We start from the raw sequence: 13,558 nt of genomic DNA, 5'->3' as shown, positions 1-13,558 counted from the left end.
AATTCAATTTTAATCTGTCGTACCGCGTTCTTAACGGGGTACGTTGTAAAGGTGGTCCATTCTTCTGCCATATGGCTGATCACTCCGCCGTAGGGCTGGAAAGCCGCGCCGACTACGTCCGGTGGTACTTCAAAAGGGAGTTCGAAGACGCGTATCGTACGTAGGCCAAGCCCCGCGTGATCGATAGAGACCGCCCCAATATGGCCATCAGAATGTTTGAATTTAAGACCGTTCGCATGTGCGCTCACGATTCTGTTGCACACCTCGTCATTTACTAGCTTGACGTAGACAACACTGCTCGTGATAGAGAGATGGATACCAATTATGTCTCGCGGGAAAATTTTAACGTCGTCACGTAAGAAACGTTCCACTTCAAAAGCTCGCGGTCGTGCATGATCGGGTTGAAAACTGATCTTGATGGTGGTTTGTCTGTATGAATGTGCCATGGTGCGTCGGTAGTGATGGACTCCAAACAGGCGACAACGCAGTAGTAAACAACTACGAGCACTCGCGACCACGCGGACGGGACGTAAACAAGACGTCCTCGCCGCAGCGCTGCGGAAAGCAGACTGACCATTAGGCCACACGGTCACTGACGACCAAGTATAACTTATATACGACTCATCTCGAAACGCTCACACCCCAGAGGAATTGTGTTTTCGTTCTACACAGACGCTGCCCCTTGCTGTTTCCCACCGTTTCGTCACATTCAACCTCTTACGAGACCGACCAAATATAGACTGGGAAACAAAACCACACACTTTGTGCATTCGCAATCGAAGACAGGGCGTCTCTCGCCGCATTTGCTACGATGGCCATTTGCTACTTCTGCAGAAGCGGCGGCGACGACGGCCGCGAGAGGCTCTGAGATATGTGAAAAATACATCTATAAGATATAATTCAGACTGCCTCGTCCCACCTTATGCTGTACCACTATGGCAAATGCTTTATCTGCGCTATTCCCCTTAATCACATCTGAAAGTAATTCTTATATAACGCCTGTCGCTAATTGTTCGTCATCCCAGATACTGTTTGCTATACGGTCACGACGCGCAACTGATTTCGAAAATTCGTCGGCCTCCTGTGAGGATCGAACTCACGACCCCTGGTTTACTAGACCAGTACTCTGGCACTGAGCTAAAGAGGCGCGGCCTAGCTGTTCTTTTGCGTACTTCGTTCTTACAGTCGTCTGGATCATCAGTCTTCAGCTGACAACACTTCATATCACCGACTAATATTTGCAGCTTTGGCGACCCATTACTGCTTGGCTACACATGTGACACGTAACCGATGTGCTCTCCAAACAACAACACTTGCATTTCAGAACATGTCTTTCACACATGACTACAAAATCACCTTCACTTTCAAATACAGTTTCCTTGCGACTGACAGAGACGTAGGCAAAGTTTAAAGTTGCTATTTCCATTACATAACGTTAATCAGAAAAACGGTAATTTACATCTGCAGAGGAACAAAATTCCGTTCCGCCCAGCGTGGGGCTCGAACCCACGACCCTGAGATTAAGAGTATCATGCTCAAGCGACTGAGCTAGCCGGGCTGCCTTTTAAATTTTTTTTAATTTTTTAATTGTTTATTTTTTTTATGCATCTCAGCGCTAGGCAGTCGGCGGCAAGGCGGGCAGGCGTCGCATCCTGAGGCCTGGCCACGATGTCACTGCCATACCCCGCACTCATTCGCATGGTTTTGTGATTTTATGTTATGGCTATTTGTGTATTATTCATTTTTGTATTAATTTTTAAAGTGGCATCATGTGCGCCAGTGTTTTGATACATATAAACAGAATGTTAAAATAAATCCATGTCTGGTCTTAGGATTACGCAGCACACTATGAAATCCAGCACAGCAGATACTCTAAGTTGGTCTTCGCGTACAAATAATTTTCCCAGTTTCCATGTCGTTTATTGGTATGGTGAATTCTGTTGCCAGATGGTTGATTGTGGATTCCTGCTTCTCAAAACCTTGAGCATGCTATGCGTTTGAAGATGCGCGCTGGTAATGTGGGGGCACCATAGAGCAGGGACATGCCAAACAACCATTTCCCGTATTATAAGTCCTCTTGATAGGAATAATAGAAGCTGCAGAAAACTTCTGGTTCTTACTAAATCTTTGTGCAGCTTTGATGAAAGATAATGCGAAATGAAAGTAAACAAATGAGGATCCTCTTCTGGGTGTCGCACTGCGGAACCAAAAGTAAAGTGCTTTCATTGCAAAACGAAAAGGAACACCAAAATACAATTAAACGTTCGAGGCCGAGTGCACGATGTACTCTGTACCGTCTATTGATCCATGATGCAAATCACCCACATCTGACGGTGCGGAGCAGACCAATCCATGGAAACAATAACAATAATAACAAAGTAGTGAAAAAAAAGAAAAACTCCGCCCAATGGATTTAGAAACTTAAATTCTTCCATCACTTAAAGCAATAGTGAGAAAATATTGGAACTAGTCTTTATACTGTCGCAATTTCTTAATCGCATAGTACTCTTCGATGAGGTACATCTGATAATCGTGTAGCGTTGCCGTTGTATGGACGAGCATGTAATAGACGAACTGGCCCATGAGCCAGACATAACTATTATTCTTAGATTGAGGATAAAGCTGCCAGTCCGGTCGGAGCGCGTCTTGAAGTTGAATGGAAGTATCCGACGTCCTATTAATGACAGCGAGTTTCTTTCGTGTCCACTGCCATATCTGTGTTTGATCCCTGCAGTGGAAGAGATGCGGCAGGGTTTCCACTAGGTTACACTTGGCACAAAACGGGGTGGGCCGCAGCTTGATTTTGTGCAATTTCTCTCCAGTGGGAATCACCTTATTGACAGCGTCATACCAAACAGATCGAACTCTGGAACGAAGGAACGGATAACTAATGTTCTTCCATATATTTCTATAGTTTATGCCTAAATGTTTCTTCTCAATTGGGTTATTCAGCTGCCGTTTAGTAAGAGCACGATAGATCTCCGCCGTGTGGAACGGATGCGGGTTATCCTGAACATAGCTGAGCTCCACATAATATCGCCAGACATAGCTGAGCTCGGGATGAATGTGTCCCACATACGTTGGCGCAGACAACTCCTTTGGACGTAAGGTCTTGAAAAGCTGTTCCGTAAGGCTATTTTGGTTACTGTGTAGTATGCGGGAAGTACGAGTTAAAAAAGTAGCCACACATTGGGATTCAAGGTCTTTGACGCCTAAGCCACCTCGGGAACGAAGTAACGAGGTAGCTTTAAAGGAAACTTTAAAGATGTTCCCTCTCCAGACATACCAGCAAGCAAGTGCTAAAAATTTTTTCGTAATGGCTGTTGGGATTGGTAAAACAGCGGCAGTATGATAGAGCTTACTGAAAACGTAACTATTAATAAACTGTGCCCTCTGCATCCGGTCTAAAGACCGCATGTTATGTTCTTTGATCACCGCACGTAAGATGGTAAGCTTGCGTTCCCAATTCGCGTTGAGCATTGCCTGGGGATGTGGTGATATAACCAGGCCTAAATGCCACAGATGTTCGGTCTTCTCCAACCAAGAAATATCGATGGAGTTCGGATTACGACCCAACGGCATGATTTTGGACTTTCGCTCATTAAGTCTGGCGCCACAAGCGACAGAGTACTGATGGACAATCCGACGAACTGACCCCAGCTCTTCGGTGGTAGTAATAATGACACTGATATCGGCGGCATAGGCGTGGCAGACCGTTTTGTTGTTTAACGTTTGCAACCCATGTAAAGTTATGTAAAACTTTTTAAGAAGTGGCTCAATAGCAATCGAGAATAAAGTCATGGAAAGGGGGCACCCTTGTCGTACTGCTTGTCGTATAGGCACAGGGGCGGTTAACTGGCCGTTAACCTTCACGCGTGAAGACGTTCCGCAGATACATTTCTTAATAAGCTGTCGAAAACGCTGACTGAATCCCATTTTACTCATTGTGCGCAATAAAAATCCGTGATTAATTCTGTCAAACGCCTTATCGAAGTCGAGAAACAGTAACGCCAAATCAGTGTTGGTAATCCAAGTTAAATAAGCCAGGTCACGATATTCACACAGGGCATTTAACATAGATCGACCACTGACTGCACTCGTCTGATAAGGGCCAAGTACTTTGCCAAGAAGCACTTTAAGCCTGTTGCTTATAATCCTAGTCAAGATCTTGAAATCTGAGTTAAGCAACGTAATGGGCCGAAAATCATTTAACATAGTCGGATTTGATGTTTTAGGAACCAGGACAACCATTCCTTGCGTGAACTGCGGGGGGAAGGCAGCATGCGAGAGCAATTCAATGTACATTTGGGTCAATTCGTCGCCGATCACATCCCAATACCGTGAATGAAATTCGACCGGTAAGCCGTCTAAGCCGGCAGCTTTGTTCTTGGCAGCGCACGCAATAATGGACTTAACTTCAGAGTAGGTGACATTGGCCAAGAGATCAGCGTTATCATCCTGATCCACTGTGGAGGCGATGTCGGTTAAAAATCATCCCCCGCCGATAGATCGGTATCTGACTCGGAATAATGTTCTCGAAAATAATTGAAGACATACGCCTTGATAGCACCCTGCTAATTGTACAGATGCCCCCCCCCCCCCCCCAGCATCCGTAAGATGAGCAATAAGTTTTTGTTTACCACGTTTCTTTTCCCGTATGATATGGAATAACGATGTGGACTCGTGGGAAACGTCATCAGAAGAGCGCGATCGTACCCGATTACCAACAAGTGCTTCACGAACTAAAGCTGTAAGTTTTGCTTTGATACGCTTGATGCGGATCAGGTTGTCGGACAATGCGGAGGGATCGCTGTACAGCTGGCGTAAACCGAGGAAATAAAATTCTAGAGACTGTTTCCTCCAATAAGCCCTGGTCCTGGCAAACTGGCAAAGACATTTCTGAATCCGCGGCTTAACAAAATCCGTCCACCAAAGAATGCGCTCCCTATACCGAGCTTGCCTCTGGAGGCACTGCTGCCACGTGGCAACGAGGCAACGCCTTAAGTCCGCTTCTTCTAGCAGAAAGACATTCAGCTGCCACGTGCCGCGTCCCAAAAATGTCTTCTGTCGCAAATGCCGTAACGTTATGTGGTATGCGGAGTGGTCACTAAAACTGAGCGGCCATAGTTCACAATCACGAATGGTATTTAAAAGATCTTGAGAAACATAAAACCTATCCAGACGGCTGGAAGAAGCAGCGCTCACATAGGTATATCCCATCGTGTGTGGTCGAAGGTGACACCAACTATCTTTTAAATGCAGTCCATCTGTTAACATTAGTAGCTCGGGACAAAAATTAAAATTCGGACGTTGATCTGCTTTTCGCAAAACGCAGTTAAAATCCCCACCCAGGATGATCTTCAGACGATTGTTTGTTAATAATGGCACAACTTCAGCCCTAAAAAAATCACTTCTGTCCCGTCTGCCAGCGGACCCTGTCGGGGCGTACACGTTCAGGAGAAGCAAATCCTCTAATTGGACGGCAATGCCGTGTCCCGTTTCTAAGATCGCTGTAGGTTGGTAAGCGATGCCAGCTTTGAATAAAATCGCAGTTTCCGTCTCAGTGCCTAGATTTAATATGGCATCATACCCAGGTATTTCTCTAACCTTGGGTGACACAACTTCTTGGAAGAAAACTATATCGATATATGCTGCATGTAGAGAGTCGGCCAAACATTTAAGTTTGACATCGGATGCGATCCGATTTAAATTAACTGTGGCAAGTGTGTAATCTTGCATGGTGGGGATAGGAAGGGTCCGTTTTATTCACTGTCGTCGGCCCAAGACTTTTCGGATGGCGTATGCTGATGGCCAGTATCCATCAGCTCAGGACTCGGACGGTCGACATGCATGTCCATATCGGCCTCCCCCACGTGGCGGGCGACGGAACCCATTTCATCTGTGCTGCCGCGGTCACTGCCGTCTTTTCGGATCTGCTTTATGGTGCGCTGCAGTTTCTTTTCCAGTGCGTATCTCCTCCTCACTCTGCTTCCGTGCCGCCCGCTTAGATTTCCCCGTTCTTTGGGGAGGTGCGTCGGCGTCAGAAACGGTTTTGGTATCCGTCAAGAGGCTGTGCGTAGAGCCTTCCTCAGATTGGTCACTGCCGGGAGGGAGGGGTGTGTGGGGCGCAACGTCAGGGGTGCAAGAAATGCGCGACCTGTCGCCACCGTCCGACAACTGTTTCAGCTCAGCGTACATGGTTGGAGTAATGACGGGAGTCGGTCCTGCATGGTCGGCACGACGGCCGACAGTCGTGGAAACCTGCAGGTGTGCAGCGTGGCTGTCGGCATCGGTGACATCACTACGAACGGGACATTGGGGGGTTGTCGCAGAGTTGTTGACAACAACTGCGCCGGCGTCTGGGGTCACCGCAGCCGGTTGGTGGAGCGTCGGGTGTGTCACAGGCGACTCCATCAGAGTCTGGGCGTAAGACAACCGATTGTCATCTTGCCCATCGAGAGGCGTAAGACGATGTTGCATTCTTCGTCGACCCGCCCGGACACGGGGACAAGCAGATTTTAAATGGTCGGTAGAACCACAAATTACGCAAGTTCTCGGTTGTCCTTCGTACATCACCACCGCTCGAAAACCCTGCACCAAAATGTTGGACGGGATGTGCTTCGTCAAATCAATTTTCGCATTCCTAAAGCCATTATCTACATTGAAATGTCTGTAACCCCTCCACTGCTCGGCATGATTTTGCAGGACATTACTGTAGGGAGACAAAGCTTGCCGAATTCTATCGAAGCTAACTTCGAAAGGCAGATTAAATATCCGGCCGTTTCGAAGCCCTAGGCCAGCATGACTAACAGACACTGCATATTTCGCCTTTAGAATTCACAAAATCCGCTGTGCCCTCCGTGAGGGTCATAATACGAACGCAAGGATCGTCACTAACAAATTTTACATACACAGCGTTCGCAAGAAAATCATATGAAAAGCCAAGAACTTCTTCATCTCGCAGTCCTAAACGATCGTAAAACCAGTCAACGAGTTCATGAACCTGAGGTCAAGCATATCCATACGGAAATCCAAATCGTAGCGTGTAACGTCTCAACACATCTTCCATCACTTTCTTGAAGTACTACTTACAGTACCAACAGCTGCGGGCGACGCCAAGCTGCTGTTTCCCACCCATTCGTTACATTCAACCTCTTACGAGACTGACCAAATATAGACTGGGAACAATACCACACATTTTGTGCATTCGGAATCGAAGGCGGGGCGTCCCTCGCCGCATTTGCTACGATGGTCATTTGATACTTCTGTAGAAGCAGCGGCGCCGCCGCCGCCGACGACGACGACGACCGCGAGAGGCTCTGAGATATGTGAGAAATACATCTATAAAATATAATTCAGACTGCCTCGTCCCACATTATGCTGTACCGCTTTGGCAAATGCTTTATCTAAGCTATTCGCCTTAATCACATCTGAGAGTAATTCTTAATAAAACGCCTGTCGCTAATTGTTCGTCATCCCAGATACTGTTTGCTATACGGCCACGATGCACAACTGATTTCCAAAATTCGTCTGCCTCCTGTGAGGATCGAACTCACGACCCCTGGTTTACTAGACCAGCGCTCCGCCACTTTTATTTTTTTTTATTTTTATTTTTTTGCAGACTGTGTGTACTATATCCCTCTTGTTGTAAGCACTAGACAATCAGAACAGCTACAGGGCGGAGTAATTCACATCCTCAGCGGTAATTGCATTGTCACAAAGACAGAGCAATTCCATAGGCGTCAGCTTCAAAAAGGTCGCATGCCGATACCCGGGTTCGAACTAGGGACCTTTAGATCTTCAGTCTAACGCTCTCCCAACTGAGCTTTTTTTATCAACAACTAAAACACTCTTCTTTGCTTGTCTCTGATTGCTTCTGGAGAAGTATAGAAAAAAAATAGCTCCGTTGCTAACACAAGAATTGTCCTCATTTTCCGGCGTACTGGAGTCTGCGAGTGGCGGGGGTGGGAACCAGGACGCGTCACAGAAGCAGTGGGGCCTCTTCGCGGCACCACTGGTGTCCTGCGGCCCGGGCCCACCCACTTACACTCACATGTCTCACCCTATACCCATTCTATTAAATGTTAATTTAAGCATATTGCCGAAAATGTTGCCATGATTAGGATATCCGCAGGTTTTTGCGAATTCGATGTCCATAAACAGCTTGAATTCTAAGTGATCGTCACCACCAAGTTTATTAAAAACATAGCTGGAATAGGTGCCCAGCAACCACATAACTACATTATTTTTCGACGGCGGATAAAATCGCACGTCGGGTCGAGACAACATAGTTGAAGGTATGTTGGTGGTTGTGGTCCTCGTAATGATGGCTAGTTTTTCTCTCAGCCAACTCCAATTTCGTGCACGTTCTCCGCAGGTATAACTGTGCATAACGGTATCCACCAGTTGACGGCTATGGCACAGAGTTGTATCACTGAGTCCGATTTTATGTAGCCTCTCACTTGTACTAATCACTTCATTGATTGCTTTGTACCATGCAGTTCGAGCGGCTGAAGTAAAGATCCTGGAACTGACATTACGCCACACTATATCCCAGTTGATGCCACTGCACTTCGTAACAATTGGATTTGGTCCTTCATGTTGTCGCCAGTATGCCAATATTGCTGTAGCTGCTAAATGTCGAGAATTTAAGCTCTTGACTGATGTAGCTGCATGCAAGGAAATAGTCGCGGATGTATTTGAGCTTGTAACTGATGGTCTGAATGTTCAGCGGGGGGTCAAGGCTTTGCGGCCTGACAGCATAAAATAATTGCGCCGTAATGCCCGAAGGGCAGTTGGTAAGGATAGAGACCGTCCTTGTGACATAGAGAGCCGCTGCCTTTTTCTTGATGTCGACTAAGCCCATCCCTCCGTTCAGGGGGTGGAGTGTAGCAGTTTTGGCAGATACACGAAAAATTTCCACGCGCTAAATAAAATTTGTTATCGTCGACATAGTATTTCTAGCAATGACAGCAGGGAGCGGCAGGAGCTGCGCCATGTAGTAGGCTTTTGATAAGATACAGGCATTGATAAGTTGAATGCGATCAAATTGGTTGAGGCTGCGATGGTAATTATCAATTAGGGCTCCATTTATTTTACGTGCTACATCTCGCCAGTTAGCCGCTATCATCTGTAGAGAGGACGCCATCAACATGATCCCCAGAGCCTTGTGTTCTCTGACTTGTTTAGCATAATCAACACGCAAATGCTGGAGGCCACAGAGGTTCAGAAATTTGCTTTTGTGTTCATTTAACTGCGCTCCTGACACCAGACAGTATTTCCGAAGTTCAGCCTCTAATACGGTGACATCATCGACATCGCGAATCACTACACCCACATCGTCGGCATAAGCTCAGATTACACTTTTTACCCCAGAAATTGTAATCCCAGTGAGTTTCGTCTGCAACTGTTGTAACAGAGGTTCAAGGAAAAGTACAAAAGCAACATAGACAGAGGGATCCCTTGTGGAACCCCTCGGTTGATTGGTATTGGTCGCGTCAGTCGTGAGTTGACAGAAAGTTTTGCAGTGATTCCCATGGCCGCGTTTTTAATCATGTCAATCGTGTTCCGAGAGTAGCCCAATCTTTGCATAGTCTCGAGAAGGTAAGCATGATTTACGAGATAAAAAGCTTTAAAAAATCAAGAAAGATCAGCCCACATTTCATGTTACTAGCGTTCGTTAACGCAATGACGTCACGGTAAAAAGCAGCCGTTTGCAGAATTGTTCTCCTGAAGGCGCATGTCTGCTGTTGGCCAATGATTTTAGCAGTGAGTGGCGTGAGTCTCATGTTAATTGCGCGAGCCACGATCTTATAATCCGAGTTTAACTACGATATTGGCCGGAAATTGGTGATAGTTTTAGTACCTCTGTTTTTAGGGAGAAGCACAATTTTACATTCCTTAAAGAAGGGTGGGACAGACGTTCCTTGCAAGACTTCGTTCACGACGTGAGTGATTTTGTCCCCGATGATGTGCCAATATTGCTTGTAAAATTCAATTGGTAAGCCATCAGGGTCCGGCGATTTCCCAATCGGCGAACTGCAGACAACCCCCACAACATCTTTATTACTGAAGGCCAACGAGATAGAGTCATTGTCTTCCCTAGTTACGGTAGATGAAATGGCACTAAACAGTCCATCATAGCAGTCATGGTGTAGAGTCACTGATGCGTAGGTTTTGACAAAATAGTTGTGCAGTGCTGTGACAATCTCTCGTTATGTGTCAACCGTTGTTCCATCCTCGAGTTTCAGGGCGTCAATAAAAGTCCGCCTCCTGTTCCTTGTATGTTTGAGGAGGTGGTACAGAGCCGCTGCTTCATCATCTCTGACCGACGTCACTTTAGATTTTATCTTAAGGCCGTCCAGTTTCATCCTCTTCAGACTGATTAATTTTGCCTTTATTTTCCGAATGTCGTCAATTCTGGTGGCCGTCGCGTCTGCACGATCGTACAGGTCCCGTAAGATTGTGTAATAAAATTCCATCGTCTTTTTGATTTCCGCCGCCCTTTCAATTCCGAATGACATGATAACTTTTCGCAGTTTCGGCTTTGCCTGCAGAGTCCACCACTCTATAGTGCTGCGAAACTTGTGAGTAGCGCGCAAGCACTGCTCCCAAGCACGACGCACCCCCTCCTCCAGCAAAACATGCGATAACAAAGACACATTCAGGTTCCATTGATCTTTATACCATCGCGTGGGTTGGGGAAGTAATTTCAAGCACGCGATGACACCACTGTGATAGGAGAAACTGGAGGGGATCGTCTCTACTTTTAATAAATCATTCTCGATAACATCGGAAACATAAATCCGGTCGATTCTGCTGCAGGAATATGCGACGATGTGAGTGAAGCGTACCAATGTCGGGTACCTAATTTCCCACGCATCTTTAAGTTTGAGGTCGGTCACGAGGCGCTTTAATTCAGACGAATAATTAAAAGTTGGGGACTGATATTTCCTGGATAAGACACAATTAAAATCACCACCAATGATAATGTGTCGGGGATTTTTCCGAAAGAAAAAAAGTAGCTCGTTCCGCTCTATAGGTATTGCCAGAAGGTGCGTACAAGTTGATGATGGTGACGCCGAAAACAGTGATCCCGATCCTTCTACCCGATTCCAATTTGTCGATCTGAGTAACTGGAATCCCTTCTCTAATTAAGACTGCGGTGCCCACGGTCGTTTCCAGGGAAAAATTTGCAATGCCGACAAACCCAGGAAGAGTAAATTGTGGCATCGACACCTCCTGCAAAAGTGGTATATCAGTACCGGGCTCATATAGATATTGTTTTAATGCATGCAGTTTCACTTCTGATCAAATTTTATTAATATTGAGCGTCGTGATCGTATAGGCCTGTGACATAATAACAGGACGTCTGAGAGAAGGAGGGATCAACTGCCGTTAATTGCCCACATCTCCATGCCATTCCATGTGAGTAGCGGCCGCGCAATTCCTGTCTGGAGCGTCACTGAGTTGATCTCTTGCATCTTTGTTTTTACTCTTTTTCCGGACAGCATTAACATTTGGTGGTACTTGGATCCTGTGACGGACACTCTGCAGCACCGCTGCAGTCGGAGGTGTGGGAGGGTCTTGGGTGATGTCAATCGTCTCTCCCGACACATCTTGCGCCGGGAGCGCATGCGCCGAAACCGCTGGCGAGCGATCAGCTGAGCCACCACTTTCACTATCAGCTTGTTTGGCAACACTCGCTGCCCGAAGTTGTTTGTTGTCACTGACAGTCCCAGGCTGCTGTGTTTGTATACCGTCGCGGAGTTGATGACATTCATGTTGTTCTGAGGCTAGGGTCGGAGCAGTTGCCACGTGTTGTGTACCGTCCGCTCCCGGAGACATTGTTTGTATACCATCACGGCGAGCCGCGATGTGAGTACTTCCAGTAGATACGTGAGCCACATCTACTTGTTGACTTTCCTGAGTGTGCTGTTGCGGAAGTTCTGAGACATGAGCCTGTGGTAACTGAACGGCGTCGACGGAAGTATCGACGCTTGAAATTGCGGTAGAAGAATCGTCCACAATCGCTGCACCGGTTATAACTTTAGTACCCGAAGCGATCCCCCGTACGACCGATTCCGCGGTCTCGTGCGCACTGAAGGTTTTATCATCAGAGTCACGGCTGTCACAAGTTCAAAGCCTCTTATTAGTCGTGGCATCGACCTTCGCGGGTGGCTTAGCACCATTGTCTCTCCTTACCAGAGCTGGAAACTCTTCAGGGCGAAATTCTTTTAGCTCTTCCGAAGGTACGGCAGAACTAGGGACCTCACCCTCTACGATAGGGTTATCCGAAACTACATCAGCCAACGTAAGACTTTTACGCTTCTGTAGCGAATTTTTTAGCACAAACATTCGCCTGGGACAGTCATGACGCAGGTGACCACTCTCATTACATATATGGCATGTGGGAGTTTGGACACTGTAAGTAACATGAGCCCTATAGTCACAAACGGTAGCATGCGAGGGTATATTCTGCTTTATATGCATTTCTACTGATCGGACGCCACTGTAACATTGTAACCTGTGCTGGTTTGACCACCGTTCGTTACGAATCTGCTTGATATCCCCGAATTTGGACAGAACTTCCTTCAGATAACAATCTTCTACTTCAAGGGGTAGGTTAAAGATACGCACATTGGTATACTCCACATCGGCATTGGAAATGAGCACAGTACTTACAGACTCGTCCCGGTGTCGAAAAACAGCTCTCCCTCCGTGTTTCGTCAGAATCTCTTCCAGTAATACAGGATTCAGCAATTTTACAAATAAGCAATATTCCTCGGTATCATAATACGCCGTGTGCACTTGATCAGAGGTAATTCCAATGACATCCACAACCCAATCTGGTATTTCCAAGGCACTAGGCTGCACAGAACGGGTGGACTTGTCAAATTCAAATCAGAGTGTACACTTTCTCGGAAATAACCTGGACATTGCAAAACGATAACTAGCAAAGGAACCGCTAGAAGAACACAAGAATGAAAATCAAACTCAAGAACAATATACACTAAATAAAAACACTTCACGATAAAGAGAAAACTTAAGTTGTTATCACGACTTGTAAACACGTGGCGGAGTGGAGCACTTTACACGTCCGATCAGCACGGTGTCACAGGCGCGACTTCCACTGAGCTAAAGAGGCACGGCCTAGCGGTTCTTTTGAGTACTTCGTCCTTACGGTCGTCTCGATCATCAGTCTTCAGCTGACAACACTTCATATCACCGACTTATATTTGCAGCTTTGGCGAACCATTACTGCTTGGCTACACATCTGACACGTAACCGATGTACTCTCTAACCAACACCACTTGCATTTCAGAAAATGTCTTTCTCACATGTCTACAAAATCGCCTTCACCTTCAAATACAGTTTCCTTGCGACTGACGGAGACCTAGGCAAAGTTTAAAGTTGCTATTTCCATTACATAACGTTCATCAGAAAAACGGTTATTATCATCTGCAGCGGAACAAAATTCCGGTTCGCCCAGTGTGGGGCTCGAACCCACGATCCTGAAATTAAGAGTCTCATGCTCTAGCGACTGAGCTAGCCGGGC

General features: G+C 46.5%; 3 non-coding genes across 3 annotated transcripts; all 3 read right to left on the bottom strand.

Annotated features, from left to right (window-relative positions):
* Positions 1–1,075: 1,075 nt before the first annotated feature.
* Positions 1,076–1,147, bottom strand: Trnat-agu (transfer RNA threonine (anticodon AGU)). Its single transcript has one exon. It is a non-coding gene; the product is annotated as a tRNA-Thr (tRNA).
* A 338-nt stretch (positions 1,148–1,485) lies between these two features.
* Trnak-cuu (transfer RNA lysine (anticodon CUU)) lies at positions 1,486–1,558 on the bottom strand. The gene has a single exon. It is a non-coding gene; the product is annotated as a tRNA-Lys (tRNA).
* Positions 1,559–13,485: 11,927 nt separating this feature from the next.
* On the bottom strand, positions 13,486–13,558 carry Trnak-cuu (transfer RNA lysine (anticodon CUU)). Its single transcript has one exon. It is a non-coding gene; the product is annotated as a tRNA-Lys (tRNA).

Source organism: Schistocerca gregaria, chromosome 8 (genome assembly GCF_023897955.1).
Source record: "Schistocerca gregaria isolate iqSchGreg1 chromosome 8, iqSchGreg1.2, whole genome shotgun sequence".
In the NCBI taxonomy this organism is placed as follows: Eukaryota; Metazoa; Arthropoda; class Insecta; order Orthoptera; family Acrididae; genus Schistocerca; species Schistocerca gregaria.
The sequence above is the reverse complement of the archived record's forward strand: the minus strand, read 5'-3'. Positions and strand labels throughout refer to the sequence as shown.